Source organism: Stigmatopora argus, chromosome 21, assembly GCF_051989625.1.
Source record: "Stigmatopora argus isolate UIUO_Sarg chromosome 21, RoL_Sarg_1.0, whole genome shotgun sequence".
Taxonomy (NCBI): Eukaryota; Metazoa; Chordata; class Actinopteri; order Syngnathiformes; family Syngnathidae; genus Stigmatopora; species Stigmatopora argus.
Window position 1 is genome coordinate 10043957 of NC_135407.1, and position 19889 is coordinate 10063845.

General features: G+C 38.2%; 1 protein-coding gene across 1 annotated transcript in view; it reads right to left on the minus strand.

The window, feature by feature from the left end:
- Positions 1–17669, minus strand: part of ccn2b (cellular communication network factor 2b) — a 54856-nt gene extending 37187 nt beyond the window's left edge. The window contains exon 1 of the mRNA XM_077591144.1: positions 17640–17669. The gene's annotated coding sequence lies outside the window, so the exon portion shown is untranslated. The remainder of the gene's footprint in view (positions 1–17639) is intronic.
- Positions 17670–19889: the final 2220 nt, after the last annotated feature.

Sequence of the window (19889 nt, forward strand, 5' to 3'; positions counted from 1 at the left end):
AATGGGGTTTAAGTAAGGACTTTGGGAAGGCCATTCGAAAACCTTAATTCTAACCTGATTTAGCCATTCCATTACCACTTTTGATGTGTGTTTGGGGTCATTGTCCTGTTGGAACACCCAACTGCCCCCAAGACCCAATCTTCGGGCTGTACTTTATACTTACAAACAATTGTTTGCACTGTTGCTCTTGGTACCTGCAGCTGCTTTGAAATGGCTCCATGTGACTTTCCTGACTTGTTCAAGTCAAGGATTCACTTTTTCAGATCCATGCTGAGCTCCTTTGACTTTCCCATTGTAGCGTTTGTGGGCGTTTGCATCCAATGAGCCCTATTTAAATGCCTCAGAGAAGTCACCAGCTGTAGTCACTCATAATCACTCAGAAGAAGTTAAGAGGCCATGCTATGAAGCTCATTTCACTGACAAAACTTTCTAAGTCACCAAAATTGCTAATTCGTGTTGCTGTATGTATATTTTGACCCAGCAGATTTAATCACTTTTTCTGTTAACCCATAATAAAGTCATAAAAGAACCAAACTTCATGAATGTTTTTGTGACAAAGAAGTATCTGTTCCAATCACTCTATCAGAGAAAAATCAGAGTTGTAGAAATAACTGGAAATTCAAGAGCCATGACATTATGTTCTTCACAAGTGTATGTAAACTTTTGACTACAACTGTACATGGAAAACAACAGTCTAAATAGGCACCTGTAAATGTACTATTTACATTTTTTAGATAACCAAAGCCTAAAAAAACATAGTTTTAAGTCACACTTCAATATTAGTCACAAGCCCAGCCAAACAATAAAAAACAATGCCACTTATAGTCCGGAAAATATAGTAATAAAGCCAAGTGTATAGTTATTGTTTTGTTTATTTTACCAGCCAACTTGATGCCGTTTTAGACATGCTATTGTGAAAGCGTCTCTGCTTCTGCATTTCCGAATTGCCATTTAAAAAGCGAAGTGGTGACACCTTTTGTAAACTAACAACACACTAATCCAGTACTCAACAATTCAAATCTCCTTGGCTGAGTCTCCCAGTGTGTCAGGCTCTATTATTGTTCAGTCTTGTTTGAGATCAGCTGTACCTAAACTGTCGTGCAAGTGTATTACGATGAACATGTATAATGTTTTTGTATCATTTTTTAAAATCGGAAATTACTACATTTCACTGTATATTGTCCTCATTCCTCTACAAAGCAAAAGGTTGCTCAGAATCGTTTCTCTACTGCCTACTCTGCATGATTTTAACATTCCATTTGAAGAGTACAAAGTATACACGGCAACCTGACTCACAAGAGCATCTATGAAGTCTTCCAATATGTGTCAGTTTTTCCTCCCCATCCATCTTATTGACCTTTCGCATGGATGAGGGATATTCACCTGGCTTTAGTTCCAGGAAGGTGTGACCACATGAGATTAATATTTGTGAAGTTAAATTGTGTGAGTGGCTACTGAATTCCTGTAAGTATATGGAGGAATAAAACAGCAAGGCTGACAGAAAAGGGGAGCTGCTTGCTGAGAAGCCCTAACTCTTCACTTGGCATGTTTTTTTTTCAGAATTTTGTCCTAGACATTTTTATTTTGATCAAAGAATTCTGAAATCACCCATTAGTACTTAATATTATTTGGCGGAAGAATACAACCAAATATCAGTCCATCTTTTTGAACACGTACTCTTGTCTATTTTACAGTTGCTGGTAACCTGGAGTCTAGATTTGGACTGATAAAGTTGATATATAAGATTCCGCGACCTTTGTGAGGATAAGTTCTTCAAATAGTGAATGATTGAATGAATGTAATAATAAAATGCAATCTTAGATTTCGATAGCTTCACAGTCATATCAATGAAATCATAACTATGCAAAATAAATGGGTGGAACACCCCGCCACTTAAAGATGAGGTGTGTCATAGGACACTGAAATATGATTTAATTCATTATAGATTTTTTAAACGTGCGGGAAAATTCAATATATATATATATATATTTTTTTTAATTTTCCCGCACGTTTAAAAAATCTATAATGAATAAAATCATATTTCAGTGTTGAACTTGCGTATAAATGTGAACTTACTTAATAAAAATCCAAATTATGAATGTGAACTTACTTAGTAAAAATCCAAATTATATTAAGTAAAAAAAAATGTTAATAAATATAACCTTCCCAGCATACAATTAAAACTATTAAACATTTGCAATCAAGTAATACTAAGAGACATATTCAAAATTCTTTTTTTCTTCTGAAAATGCAGAGCACAAAACAGCAATTAGAAAAACTAGACATCAAGTTTAACACATCACCCCAAAAATATAACAAAAATCTGATTCAAATTATAGTTATACATTTCAATTGAAAATATAGCAAATGTGATACCTTAACCTTGTATATACAATGCTTTTAATCACATTTGCATGGTAGTAGCAAAATAAGTACGTAAGCACAAAACTAAACGTTCAAAAATAAACTTGTATTAATTAGCTTTAAATATATATATATATATATATATATATATATATATATATATATATATATATATATATATATATATATATATATATATATATATATATATATATATATAATATTCATGGTTTTAATAGGGAGTACAAATTAGTTACTTTGAAGGGAAAATCTTAAGAAAAATCATTGCGCGTGGTATTTCTGAGATACTGTATGAATCAAAAGCACATTATTAATATCAATATCATACATAAGTTTGTAATTCATCCAGTAATGGTTGTTTTCTTACTGCAAAACAGAAAATAACCAACAAATAGTAAATGTTAATTTGCCGACATCTACAGGTAAAAAAGAGTATAGCAAGTTTAAGTCTTCTGCACATATAAGCCGTACCCTTGATTCAGTCATCATTTTTTTAGTTACAAATACAGCTTCTATGCGAGAAAATACGGTAGTTTCCAACAACCGAGTGACACACTGGCATAGGACACCAGTAACCCACCAAAATAAAACAAGATATTAAACAGCATAAATCACCGCCACAGGAGACTAGCAGGTGCTATGTGAATGTGTATAAGTATATTATGTTAACACAGTCTATCAATACAATTAGGTGATATGTCTGCATGTCTTTTTCGTGAAGACAAACTGTCAAACCGGGAATGAGCTTTAAACAAATGTGTGACAAAGAAGGAAAAGCAGTTCTCTTCGGTCAAATACAATTTATTGTATTCGGATCAGACCATTGGCAAGTTCATGTTATATTCAGAATGGTTCTTAAGCCTCTGTATCAATGCAGTAGCATCATCAAAATTCTGGTTTAATCCGTTTCTGTTTCACGTCTATTTTCTACATTTATTGTCATTTGGACCTTTGAAAAAGACTCAAAACGGGTAACTGATGGTTTTGTGGTGCAGTCTGGCTTCTGATAACTGAATGTGAATGTCAGTATGAAAGGTGAATAGGGTGATTCTGGGAGAAAACTAGTAATATGCTGAGTACTCTGGAAAAACTGCTCTTGAGCAGAGGGAAGATATGCTCTGATGGATCTTGATGTAGCCTATTATAGAGTTGCAGATGGGCTTCGGTAAGAATAGAGGCAAGGGAAGTGAGCCACCCACACGAGTGCCTGTGGGGCATGCCAGTCAGTCAACAATCTAAATATACGGAAAAAAATGTTTCCATCTACAGTATATTTCAGACTTTAAGTCGCACAGGGGTACAAATAATTCAAATAATTTTTATGAGGAATTTTGTTCATCCTAAAATATGTGTAAAAATATCGTGCGTATGCATATATGTCGCTATATTGAACACAGCACACAGGTAGGTAATTTGTGAACATGACAACTCTCAGTAACGGTGCCCTAACAATCATCCATCAACCTATGCATGCGTAATAGAATAATTAGAAAAGTCTCATGTCTCTAAGCATACATGGTGTTTCTCGGAAACGATAATCATAACGCTCAAAGTTTATGTTCTGTGCCAAATATTTCTTTATAGTGACTATTTTAGTTGTTTCATTACTTGGTATTTATTTGTTCATTTCACTTATATTATGATAAGTTATTTGGCTTACAAAATAAAGTGCAAATGATCCCTCACTATGACATGAACGTCACAATATAGAACCAAAACGTCATATCGTTTGGGTCATCCCTCTAAAAAGTTCACATTTAAATTCCTCCACAATGTAATTCATGCCACCTATGGAAAAAAACATTAATTATAATATATTCATTTATAATTACAAAGATGTGTTAATATATTATTATGAATCAGACAATTTGAAAGTGTTAACAGTACTGTGATACATGTTTAAAAACATAAAGCAGGGGTCAGGAACCTACCGTATTTACTCGCATATAAGCCGGAATTGTCAGACAAAAAATGATGACTGAATCAAAGGTACGGCTTATTGGCGGATAAAAAGACGACATGCATGAAACTGCGGGGTGACAAAGACAAAACGCCATAACACCATAACACCATAACGCCATGACGCCGTGACGCCGTGACACCATGGCGCCATAACGGAAGACAATGCGGCCGATATGTGAATTTATTTCAAAATAGAAAAAAAGATAATAAGATAAAACGGTGAACAAAATTTTGTATATGGTTCACGAGCAGTCACGTTGCTTTTGATGGGTGCATATGGCTGTCTGCTGTAAGCTAAAATGTGGAACTTGCTAGTGAGAGAGCTGAGTCTCGAACGCACCAATAAGAGCCTCGCGTTGGCACATCAAAGTGGTGCCAACACTAACTCTCGCGCCACTGCATCGACCGATGATTACCAACAGCATAACAATGTTAATAAAAGAATTTAGATACTTATTGTATATTAAGTGTTGAAATGACAAAAAATGCACACATTTATTTTTTATTTTTAAATTCTGAATATGGCTCTCAAGGGAATTCCATTTAAAAATATGAATTTCTTATGGCTCTCTTGGTCCAAAAGGTTCCCGACCCCTGTGTTAGGTCAATTGAAGATACTAAAATGACCATATCCAGTTATGTGACTACAATAGTTTTGAGAGCACACACTCTTGTTTGACCAAAAGCTATTGGAGAAGTAAACTTAATAGATTTTTTTAATTATTGCCACAGACATACATCAACTACATCCTGAAGGACATTTCCATCTGAATCACAAAAATGAAGGAGAATGTGAGTATAGTAGAAAAACAGTCCTGAAAAATCTACATTGCTTGAAGGAATGTTCTCTTCTACCGCCTTAATTCTCGCTCATGGCAGGAAGTGCCAGTCAAGCCACAGGAATGCAAAGCACTAAAGCAGACATGGTTTTCCACAAGAGAGCAAAACCTAGGGGGATGCTTGTCTGAAGGAGAAACGAAAAGGCCGGACAATCATTTGTGAAAGTCGGACAGTCATAGAGATGGTGGAATTAATGGAGTAAGTGTCTGTATTGTGTCTTGTTGACTGACATGAGACTGGCATGTGTTTATCTAACTTTCTCATTTCACATGAGTGGATAGTGAACTACATTACTTAGTGATGTAGTGTAGACAAGCAACAGGTAGGAAAGTTTGGATTAAAAATGGGGTAAGGGAATGGGAAAGTATGAATTGAGAGTAAGGCAGAATCGAATGACAGTCGGCCTAAAAGACTAAGCACTTTACCTCCTATGGAATCAAAGTATGCGACGTTAGAAAACGGTACGACTCTGAAGGATTATATCCTGAGTGATTATCAACCATATTACATGCATTAAGTGTTCAATGTTTATTTTTTCAAATCCTTCTGAGTGCCCTACACTAAATTTAGCCCTGCCAGTAATAATGTGATTGTAACTTGAAGCTCACACTGTTGCTAGACACATCTAGTCATGTTGAACTGCAGTAATGTGGGCACCCTGATGATGGTGACGAGTATGCAGATAAGCAATTCCTGTTTTGTGTTGGTTTCTCACAGTTTGTGACTCTAATTGGGGAGATATTGGAGTGGTGGTCTCAGATAATGTTGGACGTGGAGATCCTGAAAACAACTGTTGTCTTGATGAACATCAACTTACATTACAACATAATAATGTTGTCAGTACCTTTACACAATTCTATTTGTAGAAACTCGTTTCGTTTGGAACCTATCTCATTTAGCCTATCCACCCAGGTAATGGACAAAAATGTTTTATATTCTCTAATTGTTGTGTCATCAACGTGACCGGACGTTTCGTCGAAAGACGTTTGGTCCCCGGACGTTTGGTCCCCGGACGTTTGGTCCCCGGACGTTTGGTCCCCGGACGTTTGGTCCCCGGACGTTGGGTCCCCGGACGTTGGGTCCCCGGACGTTTGGTCGACCGGACGTTTGGTCGACCGGACGTTTGGTCGACCGGACGTTTGGTCGACCGGACGTTTGGTAGACCGGACGTTTGGTCGACCGGACGTTTGGTCGACCGGACGTTTGGTCGACCGGACGTTTGGTCGACCGGACGTTTAGTTGACCGGACGTTTGGTCGAACGGGCGTTTGGTCGACGGATTCACCGCCGGACAGTTCGTCAAACGGACGTTTCGTTGTCGCCGGACTCACACGCTGGCCCGCCCCCGGATTTGTGTGTATATGTTTTTTAACCTCGGCCCGCGGGCCATATTCGGCCCGTTAGGTTTTTTAATCCGGCCTGCCGGCGTTGTCCAAATTATAGCAAAAATCAATGACCTCATTCATTTCCCTTTGCCCTGCAATAAAGCTCATCACTCTCAATTTAAAGACTACTTTCTTTCGTTGAATAATAATATGTTCTTAATGTTGAAAGTAAATTTGAAAATAAATTTTCACCTTCAATTGTGTCTCTTTTCTTATATTTCAATCCCCAGGTTTGATAAATTACATTGCGTGTCCAAATGCTGTCAAATTTTAGTATCCATTCTGGCCCGCAAGTCAAAAAGTTTGCCCACCCCTGGTATAGACAAACTTGCCTCTTTTATACTATTATTGTCCCAAATTAAATACATTATCAATAAGCTGCCATTCAAAAAGTTTGCCCACCCTTGGTACAGACAAACTTGCCTCTTTTATACTATTATTGTCCCAAATTAAACACATTATCAATAAGCTGCCATTGACACACACGAATCCGGGGGCGGGGCGAGCGCGAGAATCCGGCAACGACGAAACGTCCGGCCGACCAAACGTCCGGTCGACCAAACGTCCGCTCAACCAAATGTCCGGGGACCAAACGTCCGTCGACCAGACGTCTTTCGACGAAACGACCGGGTACTGTCATCAAGGTTCCGTGTGCCTAAATACATTCATATACTATCCCATGCAGATATGATGTTAGTCCCCACATTAGATAAGTTGGAGTCTGGTCACACCAACCTAAAATAATCTAATTTCTGTCAAGGTTTTAAGGGTTGTGACCTTCTTATTTTTATAGTAACAATTGTCCCTTTATGTTCCAGTATCATGTGGTATGAGCAAAGCTTCCTTCCCATAGTCAGGTGGGATAGGCGCCAGCACCCCTGCAATTCTTGTGATATAAGCAGTGCAGATAAGGATAAATGGAAGGGGGAAACTGTAACTGTATGTTAAATCAAAGTGTTGTAGCCAAGCATAACAGAGACTGTGTGACAGACCCTTTTGGCCAATAATGTGTTCTGTCCTATCTGAATTGTGTTTTACTTCTTGGTGTCAGTTGGCTTTTACCTGGGTTTTTTCTTGGAATCTAGATGGAGTGAGAAAGGAGGTGTTCCTTCACCTGGGAGTAACTGCCAATCACCTAACAGGCTTGGAGATGTGCACTCCCAGTCTTGTCTGTCAATCTGTCTTCCTCTAGTTTTATTTTTCTGTAGGTTTACTTTATTTTTGTCTATTTTCTGGAGAGTTTTGGCATCTTCCTGGTAAGCTTCACTTCTCCTTCTACCTATCTTCACAAAATACTTTTTTTTGAGTCGTGCAATATATTGTGGTGTTCTTATTTTGATTAATTTCTTTTTACTTTTATTGTATTAAACAGTTTTTGCCTTTATTTGTTGAAGGAGGCGAGGGGGTTGCTTAAGTTACTTCCAAACACTCGTGCTTTGGGAGCAACCTGTCACAAACTGTAACATTAATAATTCTTACACAGACATGATTACGTAATGACTATCAACATGGTTCCCAATGTAACTCAACCAGGCAAACAAGCAAAAGGTTTTCTCATTATTAGGCTCATGGAGTTTGGGGATTAACACAATCGTCAATATGTCATTTTATACGAGTAGCAATGTGCTATTTATGGTCCCTTGACCATCAGTCAAACTGTCCACAACATTTTTAATACTGCTTATTGCACAACTATCCATGATACTCTTTGCTGGAGGTCATCATATATAATTTTTTATGGAAGTGACAGTTGTGAATTTGTAAAGCGAGACACTCGTCAAAAGGTGCATTCTGCAAAATCTGTCAGTCTCAGACTTATTTAAAACGTTCAATCATTTCTCCCATAACAAGCATTTCTCCATAGATAGTGTTCCATCGTCATATCATCTGAAAAATAGACTTACTATTACCTGTTCAAACATTAAAATACTGCAATTACTATTAAAAACATTTTAGTACTATTAAACCACCAGTTATTTGTTAATAGATGGCAAATTGGAACAAATAAAAATGTTTTTCCAATCCAATATCCTGTTTTGGGTGTTTTTTCAGAGGGTTTGAACAAATTAATTTGTTTTTAGTTCATTTGAGTTACGAGTGAATCGACATACGAGCTCAGTCCCGGAACGAATTAAGCTCGTATCTCGAGGTAGCACTGTATGCCAAATAAACATGTGTGCAGACAATCTGCCTGTAATTGTTTTCCTTATTTTTAATTATACTTAGGAAGTAAACACAAATAAATGTTGTGTGCATCTGCAGAGCACAAGCACAAGAAAACCACATAAATTGAGTTGTACACAGAAAGTCCCCGTCTTCTAAACCATCTTGTGGTGAAATGACATCGTTAACCGCTAGAACCTAGGTTAGGACCCCTATTGATAGATTGCAAATGAATATAGTAAATGCTTGGATATAAAGTCTGCTTGGACGAACCCTAGAAAGTAGACTTTTCCACACAGAGTTGAAAGCTGCAGAGCCTTTTAAGGAACTGGCATAGATGGATCTGTCCTCATGGACTGCAGCGGTAGCAGGTCTAATAGAAGAGGAAATACCATTGGCATCAATCGAGGACATGCCTGCTTCGCCTTTAACAAATGGGATAAGACATACCAGGTTGGCAGGAGAGCTGATCGCCTGAGATGTATTGCCATAAGCTGACAAGAACAAGAAAGGGGAATTTTCTAAGTGATCCAATTGGCCCTTTATTGAGGGTTGGATGGTATTTACCCGCAACCCACCCCCCACCTTGCCCACCCTTTCCCCCCCCATTCCTTCTTATTGCATTCACACACACCCAGACGAGAGAAGCCCTTGAAGGCTTTCCAGCTTCAACATTCGGCCCATCTGGAAATAATTAAAGAGGGGAAAAGGTGGATGAGGTGGCCAGACCAATTTTCAAAGAGTCAGTGTGACCCACCCAAAGTGTGTAACGTGCATACTCTTAGCTCGCTCCCCACAATCCTCCAGTGACACCACTCCTAACACAATTTGGCTTCCCTGTTCGGGATCATTCAGTCATTCTTGTTTTTATCCGACTGTATATATGTTCACCTCCCAGTTCGCCAATTGACTGTAGCACACATAGATGGGGGGGAAAAAAGGGAAATTCTGTTTCTAACTTTCCAGAAAAAAAAGCTCTGCACATTGTTGCTTGCTAAGATCCATTCAAAAAGATTCCAAAGCTCCAATCACCACCCATAAGAAAAATAGACACACGGACACATGCACACACTTTTCCTCACTTTGCACAAGGTTAACTTTAGAGTTATTTTCATTCATTCATTTTCTGTACTGCTCATCCTCACAAGAATCGAAAGGGGTGCTTAAGCCTGTCCCATCCAAATATGGGCACCAGCAGGGAGACACCTTAAATTGGTGGCCAAGTAATCACAGATCACAAGGAGACAGACACCCATTCAAACATTCACTCATATCTCGGGGCAATTTAGAGTGTTCAATCCACCTATACATAGGGCACCTTTTTGGGATGTAAGGAATAAATCAGGGCGGCCCGGTGGAGCGAGTGGTTAGCGCGCCAGCCTCACAGCTCTGGGGTCCTGACTTCAAATCAAGGTCATGTCCCCCATGTGGAGTTTGCATGTTCTCCCCGGGCTTGCGTGGGTTTCCTCTGGGTACTCTGGTTTCCTCTGAGTACTCCGGTTTCCTCTGGGTACTCCGGTTTCCTCTGGGTACTCCGGTTTCCTCTGGGTACTCCGGTTTCCTCTGGGTACTCCGGTTTCGTGTGCGGTCGATTAGTCGCCGGTCTTTTGGTCGCCGGTCTTTTGGTCGCCTCGACCGCGACAACGGGCGACCAAAAGACCGGCGACCAAAAGACCGACGACCAAAAGACCAGCGACAAAACAAGGTAAAACAACACGGTCTACGCATCAATAAAAGCCAAAAATGGCCATGAGCAGTTTCACTGAGCCGACGTGTGAGTGTATAAGAGTTTGTTTGTACATGCGTTGGCCTTTTAAGAAGCTACGTCCGTCAGGGTCTTAACAAGTTCTCCAACAAAAAACAATAAAGGTCCGGGAAATGTGGAGCTTTTCTTTAGCCTTATAATTACTAGGGCATTAAGTATGACTAAATAGTAATTTGCAGTTTGTATTTAGAGAATTTGAGCAACGATTTAAATGGTAATTATCACTTACCTTCCGGGCGACCAAAAGACCGGCGACCAATCGACCGTGTACCCTCCGGTTTCCTCCCACATTCCAAAAACATGCATGCTAGGCTGATTGGACACTCTAAATTGCCCATATGGGTGTGAGTGTGCATGTTTGTCCGTCTTCTTATACCCTGCGATCGGCTGGCCACCCATTCACGGTGTCCCCCGCCTCTGGACCGGAGTCAAAATTTGGAGAGACAATTACATTTAGATTGATTTATTTCATAATGTTACATACAGTGTAAGACATTGACTGCATCAACACTTGATATTGGTAAATCAATCCTGTAGTTTAATAGACTTAAGGCGTAAAATATACAGAAATATATTAATATTATTACATAATAATATAAAAATAACATAAAAAAACATAATAGAATTAAAACATAATAATGTTAAGACCAACCGTATGTATACACGTACATCTATGTGTATGTATATGTATATTTATATTTATATATATATATATATATATATATATATATATATATATATGTATGTATATGTATATATATATATATATATATATATATATATATATATCAGCAACACACTTATTTATTTATATATTTATTTATTTATCTACTTATGTATTTATTTATTAACTTATTTATTACCTATCCATTTATGTCTAAAATGTATTTTCCTGTGTCTGCATTCTCACCCTCCTGCTACTGTGACAATGAAATTTCCCGAATACGGGATGAATAAAGTTATCCAATCCAATCCAATCCAATGTTGATACCCCGTTATACACTAGTATGGATGGCAGTAGGAACTGTCACAAGAAGTCTTCATCTCAAAAAAATGTTAGCTCGGCTAGCATAAACTCCTGTTGGAGAAGCAGTATGTAACATTTGAACTTCAATTATTCATTAAAAGGCCCTAATATTTCAATAAACATTAAAGAAACAGTTTTGGGGAAATAATTGTAAAGTTCTTAATAGTTAAACTGATATTTTCCCATTTAAAAAGTGGATTATTAGCCAGAAAAATTCTTATTTGGCCACCAGTTTTACATAGTGCTCTTTTAACACAAAACTGTGATGGCCGAACCTTCGCCGTAATTCTGTAAATATTTAAACATGTTACTGTGTGTGTGTGTGTGTGTGTGTGTGTGTGTTTGTGTGCTACTTGTGTTTCTGACCAGACAGATGCCTCTCGTACCCACCAGCAGTCATCTTGTTAGTCCTTGTCTGTCAATTTAAGCTCCCTGATTTTGTTCAGGCCGTATTGGTATTTAAAAATTGGTCTCTCTGTGGCAATCCTGTAATGTCTTTATAGTATGTGATTTTATCAAAAAAATCTCCAAGCCCTTCGTAACTGTTTTGCTATGCTTACAGGAAAATAAGCGCTTTCACCTATAAATATAGCTTCACTGTTTCCGCACTGCTCTAAAAATGTATATATAAAATGAATAGGACACATGATATGATAAGTACAGGGCTTCCCTCAACTAATTTTAAACGTAGTTTTGGGAAAGTTAGAATGTCGAACAATAATCCTGAACTCAACTCAATTTCCTCATGGGAGAATTTAGAGTTGTTAATTAACAACTAGAAGACCCCTCCATCAAATTATATTTTCATCACTCTATTAAAAAAAAAAGAAAAATGCAATACCAGGCATAGATTGGCGTAAAGACCACAACACTTAAACCACTATAGGGGGGACATTATCGCTCTGGTTTGGACTGCGATAAGGGAACAAAATGCCCACCAGCAGGACTACTACTAAAAGGATTTTAGTTCCTCTGTTGTGCAATAAAGATAAAACAACTCCCTCATTAGACTATGAAAAGTAATAAATAATAAAAACCTCCATAAATTTTGACAGGCATCTTTATTTTTTATAAATTTCCCTTTAAACCAAAAGTTTTTGTGCAATATGAGATAAATAAAAAAAACTGAAGACATCATCACATTAGGAAGCAGACTATTTTAAGCCTCACAAAAACAAACGATCTAAATTTAACTCACATAGCCATTTTTTTTAAAGTTGGATGAACTTAACCCATTTTACCCCAAGGTGTCAAGCTGATTCCAGGAAGGGCCAAGAGGGTGCAGGTTTTCCTCCCTAGTGAAACAGCGCAGACAGTTAGGCCAATAAGGAGGTCTACTGGAAGAAGTAGCACCCGACTGCAATCAACTGATTACAGTTGTAAGAGAACAGATTGGTGAAAAGGTGTCGTCTTGGTGGATTGGAACGAAAACCTGCACCCACTCGGCCCTTTCTGGAATGAGTTTGACACCTATAATATAGAGTAAGAAAAGAATCACAGGCTGTTTGAGGACAGTGGGTTAAAATGGGTTAAATAAATTTTTGATAAGGCTACTGTTTGTGCACAGGTATTTAAGAGGCTTTAAAAAACTAAAAGAATGAAAATGACAAAGACTTGGATCTTTTACTGGGTCACATGGGTGTTGTCCTGCATCTCATAATAGAATTGAATTCAATAATGAGATTTAAAGCTTCACCATGAAGTGTACCAAATAAATGATCAATAAATAAGTACTGGAATTAGGGTTTCTTTGAGGTGTTCGGGTGGTGTAATTGCAGTTTAAACATTATTATTGTTGACAAAAATAGTTAGACGATAATAATCATTATCGTTTCATCTTACCAAGTCTAAAACAAATATATTTAAAAAGACTATTGAAATGATAATATTAGTAACAAATTTTGAGGAGTTTGAATGACAAACTGGTGATGAAGATGAGGAAATGGCGTAGTAACATAGCGGAAATATAATCTGTTATTTAATGGTTGCATTATTTTTACTAGGGGACCAGGTCCACCTGGGATCTGTAACAACAAAACATATCTTGGAAACAATCAGATTGGAAGGTCGTATAGTTAATAACAAAACACTTTTTTCATGCTGAAAATAACATTACAGGACAGGATGTGGCTCACACTTGTAAGGTAATTATTTACACTCACTTGAGCAGGTAAAATGAATGTTCCTTAAGATTTAAATCAGAAGATTAAAGTGGCCAGTCTTAATCTTTCCATTTCTGGACCCTGGCAACTACTTTGTTGTTTTGGTTAATTATATCACTACATGAGGCAGGAACTATCATTCAGTTTGTTGCTGGTCACATTTCTAAAAATGATATCACTGATATTCAATGAATTGCTTGTATTGTTCTTTTTAGTAGGACAAACGCGTGTGTAATACCTTTTTAAATCACAAAATGTTCCATGATGGTTCTCTATTCTTAGCATCTGTATCCAGCCTTTTTTTAATACTTGACACGTTCCAGTTGCTGGTTCTCTCTTGAGTTTCTCAGTGCGATCTTTTTTCTGTTGCCTAGCCTCATGTTGATGGAAGTGTTACTAATTCTGGTGTTGCTGTAATACTTTGCTGCTGTGAGGCAAAACAGTCGTGTGACATCAAGTGCGTCAAGGCTTGGATCAGGCTCACATTCACATAGGGTGTCTGGCAGTACGAGTCAGTCGTGGTAAAACCACTACATCCACTCTGCACAGGAGGGGACAAAGTTGCGTGCGTCACTATTACATGATATTTGGGTGGGAATGATGCAGAGAGAAATGTCAAGCTCGTGTGAGAATTGAAATCAACACCTACATTTCAATGTTTTTTTTCTATGACAAAAGTAAATATTGGAGCCAAATTGACACAGCGAGCCATCCAATAATTTTGCAGTGTTCAAACTGTGCGTAAACAAATACTACGTGCATCATCAAAGCATGACTGACATCTGCTATCCATTGCTCCTGTTAATTATCTGAGGGTGACACTTATGGAAAATGTGATCCAAGTATTTGGAATGTAAACAGAACACTCCCATCCTCATGCACACTGTATGTTGTATTGGCTCTTATCAGTCAGAGAGCCTGGTTATATTCCCACAGGATTACATCACTTGGTGAATATACAAACACAACAGTTTGTATCCTTATCACATCATTTATATTTTTTCTTAATTAATAGCCAAATCTGGACACACAGTTTGACTTTGCCAAGAATGGGAACCAAACAAAGATTTTATTTATTTTTCTAGGAAGCGCAAGTATTGTAAATGCACAAAAACTTCACTCAAAACACACTTTATGTTAAGTTTGTTACATATAGTTGTAGCTAATAAAACAATGCAATTCCATTTTTGGAATGAAAATGTACAAAGACAATTTCTTTAATTCACTACTGTATACAAAAATGGAACTTTGTACAAAGGGATTACATGAAGGCGACCATTATGTTTCTAATTTGAGCTCTGTGTTTACATTCAAGTTCCAACTTTTTAGGAGCCATTGAGCAACAAAGCTAGTTGATTCCGGAGTGCACATGTATAGTGTAGAATGGACTGGAGTGAGAGCTGCCACTCTTTGCCATACCAGTTAACCATTACAAGCATTGGTGGGTAAATCATGGACTGTACTTAGAAAACCAGCAGACATGAAAGCAAAATCCCCAGAGTTGTAAACAGACTGTACATCACATCGTTGTTCCTTCTCACGCACGTCTGTGCCACTGAAGATTGACTCTGACTCAAAGTAACTACACTTGACGCTCCCCTACTTACGAACAAGTTAGGTTCCGAGCGATTGTTCATAAGTTGAATTTGTTTGTAAGTTGCTCAGTGCTATATTTTGTATTATAATTTATATTCAAGGCCTATATAAGTATATTGAAGGTTTATATAAGTGCATTTGTATGTTTAAGGCTTGTATAAGTAACACGCATTGGTTTGTACTGAAAAAAAAACATTTAATAAAATGGAGAGAATACATACAGTACTGTATACATACATTAGAGAGAGAGAGAGAGATTTACTAGAAACTGGCCGAAAGAAGCTATCTAATGACGATTGCAGTTTTCTTTTTTTCATCATAAATGATGCGGTAGCACTGTATGGCATCATTCAATTGATTTGCAAACTTTGTGCAACGTTCAATATTTGGGTCCTGCTGCTCGATCTTTATGTTTATAAATGGTACTGACGGTCGAACGATTCAAGTTGTATTCCGTGCAACGCGCATCAAGCTTCGTTATTATTGCTACTCATTTCAAATGAAATGGCTTGCCTCTTCCTTGCACCTCCCTCAATAGAAGCCTTTCGCTTTTCACCAACCATATTGAATAATGGATGCACGAGATATTTAATGATAAAAATGAAAAAGTTTCTTTGCGCACTGGAGATACGTTCACGCACTTCCGCATTGCAACGAAGTGGGCAGAAGAAGGTAGATGCTGGGTGAGCTGAGCTCTCACAGCGCCAGGCGTCGGTATTAGCGGCGGAAAGAAGTACTACTCGGAAAAAGGCGCGCAATACAAAATCGAACTTACGAACATTTTTCGACATAAACGCAATTTGCAGACATGTTCGTATGTACCGTTGTTCGTAACTCGAATGTTCGTAAGTAGGGGAGCGTCTGTACCTCTACTTACGAAATTGATTGGTTCCATAACTTTTTTCGTAACTTGAAGATTTTGTAAGTAGAGGTGTACTTTATATGAAAATTCTCTAATTCGTTCCACGGTACTCACACAACTGCCATCTAAACCCTTTAAAATTGGTCAAAGTGTTCAAATTTTGTATGAAAGATGTGAGAAACACGCAAAAATTAGAACAATTATGAGGAAATTATTTATTAATGTCTTAAAATGAATATAATGGCCAAAAACGCCTTGTGAAAATGTGCCCTGCACCGCTGAAATAGTTCCCTCCGCGGCCGTTACATTGAGAGACGTAATAGTCGTGTTTGTCTGCCAGATGGCGGCAAGAGCCCGTCTTACCAGGGCCGAAAGCCATCCTTTGTACATTTTAGACTTTTACCTGTGCCCTGTGTGTATGTGAGAATATGTGCCGCGTTGCATTTGTATGGTTTTTAATCGCTTAGTAAGGGGAATTGCAATCATTAAGGGGAGCATCTAGCCTAGGTGGACAGGTATATAAGAGTGAATCTGGAAACATGGATCGTGGTTGTTGTGAGAAAGCCAATTGAATTGAATTGAATGCTTTTATTGTCATATGAGAAAGGGTGAAATGAGAGCCCAGTAGAGGGTAGCAGGTCTCTAAAGGGAGAATCAATGCATCCGCAACAATATTTTCAAAGTAAAATAAGGAAATGAATTTACTTTTGGGGGGATTTCGTAACTTGGGTCTTTTTCGTATCTTGAGTGACACACTTGCATACAAAAAAATCGTAACCTGAAAATGTCGTACCTACACGCATTTGTAAGTAGAGGTTTGACTGTATTCTGATTAAAAAGGGACTGATATAGTAAAGTATACAACTACTATTCACTCTTAGGTAATGTGACTTTACAGTACAATCACGATAAGTACTCAAATGCATTTGGCATTTTTATGATTTTTCCTTGATATGAAACAAAACCATGAACGTGTTATTTACAGTATTTCTTACGGATTGCTTTTGCCCCATTTGGGATTGACTTTCATGCATGAGTTTGAGTACGGACTCTAGCAACTTTATAGCACAGATAGGAAGAAATATTTGCGCAGTCCCTGACTAGGCTGGGTGCAAAAAAATATATATACTTCACAGAAGATTGTTGCACTGCTATAAACATTACGTAATTAATGGACCATTGGGCCTATGTTGGTTCAGCTGCATTTGAGGGAGAGGTGACCCAATAGAATGGAAAGACACCCACCCACACTATCACCATCATTATAAATGTCACATAAAGTACATACAGGTCAGACTATAGAGCCAAGAAACATGGAACAAGTATCCGCCATTTGTTAAACGTGCCTGCATCTTGTGTTTATGTAATCCATTTTTTTCAAAGCAGATAGAAGACATGTTAACTTGGATAATAAAGATCAGAACAATGAAGAGAATGGAATTGACAGGGTTATAAAAATAATAATAATAAGAATAAAAAAAGGTGGCACCTACCCCCAATTATGTGTTGAGTCCTGCCCATAGAGTTGTAACATAATGTCCACAAACAAAGTACCTTTAGACCCAAGACACTGACACAAACTGCACCAGGAGATTCGCTTTTACCCTACAAAACGCAAAGGGTAGAGATACTCCATTGATTTTCCTTGGCAAGCCAAAAAAGACTACCAATTTTGATTCATTATTTGCCGTTTACTTCGGTACCAAACACTTATCCAAAATTTTAAATTATTCATTCACAGTCAATGGGGACTAGTTGGTGCCCACAGCAATGCCAACACCAGTGGCCGAGACATATTTTAAATATTTTTAACAAATACAAATCTGAAAAGTGTGGCATGCAATATTATTCACCCCCTTGCATTAATACTCAAATATAAATATATATAATATTTTGTCAAGAATCCATAAGTGGGACACAATCGTGAATTGGAACAAAATGTATTGGAAATTTTAAACTTTTTTAACAAATAAAAGCGTGACCGGACGTTTGGTCGCCGGACGTTTGGTCGCCCGGACATTTGGTAGCCCGGACGTTTGGTCGCCGGGACGTTTGGTCGCCTGGACGTTTGTTCGCCCGGACGTTTGGTCGCCAGACGTTTGGTCGCCCGGACGTTTGGTCGCCCGGGTGAATATAATTTTGAGAGCTGGTTTCAACAGTAGATATTTAGATATTAAACTCTCTCTCTCATGAATATAATTTTGAGAGCTGGTTTCAAGAGTAAACTCTCTGTCATGTTGTCAAACGTCCGGCGACCAAACATCCGGCGACCAAACGTCCGGGCGACCAAACATCCGGGCGACCAAACATCCGGGCGACCAAACGTCCAGGCGACCAAACGTCCGGGCGACCAAACGTCCGGGCGACCAAGCGTCCGGCGACCAAGCGTGCGGCGACCAAACGTCCGAGTACAAATAAAAGCATCTGTTAACAGCAGTCCTCAGCTCTGCCCAGATTCTCAATTGGATTTAATGTCTGTTCTTGGCCATTCTAACACCTGGATACGTTAATTTGTAAATCATTCCATTGTATGTAGGTTTGGTTTTGTGTTTTGGATCATTGTCCTGTGTTGCTTTTACGCCAAACATATTGTTTCAATTTTGGTCTCATCTGACCAGAGCACCTTCTTCCACGTTTGGTGCCTCCCAGGTGGCTTCTTATGGATATCTTTGAGAAATTGCTTTTTTCTTGACACTTCCAAAAAGGCCAGATTTGTTTAGTATACGACTGATTGTTGTCCTAGGTTTGGAGGGGTCTGAGACTCCTAAATTTCTTTCACTTTAGTTTTTCATTTGTTAAAAAGTTTAAAATATCCAATAAATTTTGTTCCACTTCACGATTGTGTCCCACTTGTTGATTCTTGACAATTTTTTACATTTTTTTAACCTTTGTTTGAAGCCTGAAATGTGGCAAAAGGTTGAAAAGTTCAAGGTGGACAAAAACTTTCACTAGGCAGTGTATACAATCAGTTCAATAAGTATTTGCACATCCTGCTATATTGCAGGTTCTCCTACTTAGAAATCATGGAATCTGAAATTTTCATTATAGGTGCATGTCCACTGTGAGAGATAATCTAAAAAGAAAAATCCAGTATTCATAATGTATTGTTTGTTATTGAATGATTTGTTTGATACAGCTTCAAATAAGGAGAGGATGATCGGACCCGTGTATTGTGAGATTTTGGGCAACAACCTCCTTCCGTCAAGTCAGAGCACTGAAGATGGGTCGTGGTCGGGTCTTCCAATATAATAATAATAATAATAATAATAATAATAATAATAATAATCGGACATAGGCCCTGTCGTCATCATCAACAACAAAAGCCTACTTGTCATCACACCCAGAAACTGCGTATGACGAAATTGGTAGTGCTTCTCCATAAGCCGCGTTTACTCGGCAAAAGACCTAAATAAGTGATAGTTACGGACTTGTAATTTGGCAATAGGTCAATGACCCGATGTACACAGCCAGGAAAACCAAGTATAGTGGCCCCTTAAGAAGCATATCAGGGTTCTGGCATGGCCCAGCCAGTCTCCAGACCAAAAACCCAATAGTCAATCTTTGGAGGGAGTTCAAATTCCATGTTTCTCAGCGAAAGCCCAGAAACCTGAATGATCTAGGGAAGATCTGTGTGGAGGGGTACACGGTCGATTGGTCGCCGGTCTTTTGGTCGCCCGGAAGGTAAGTGATAATTACCATTTAAATCGTTGCACAAATTCCCTAAATACAAACTGTGAATTACT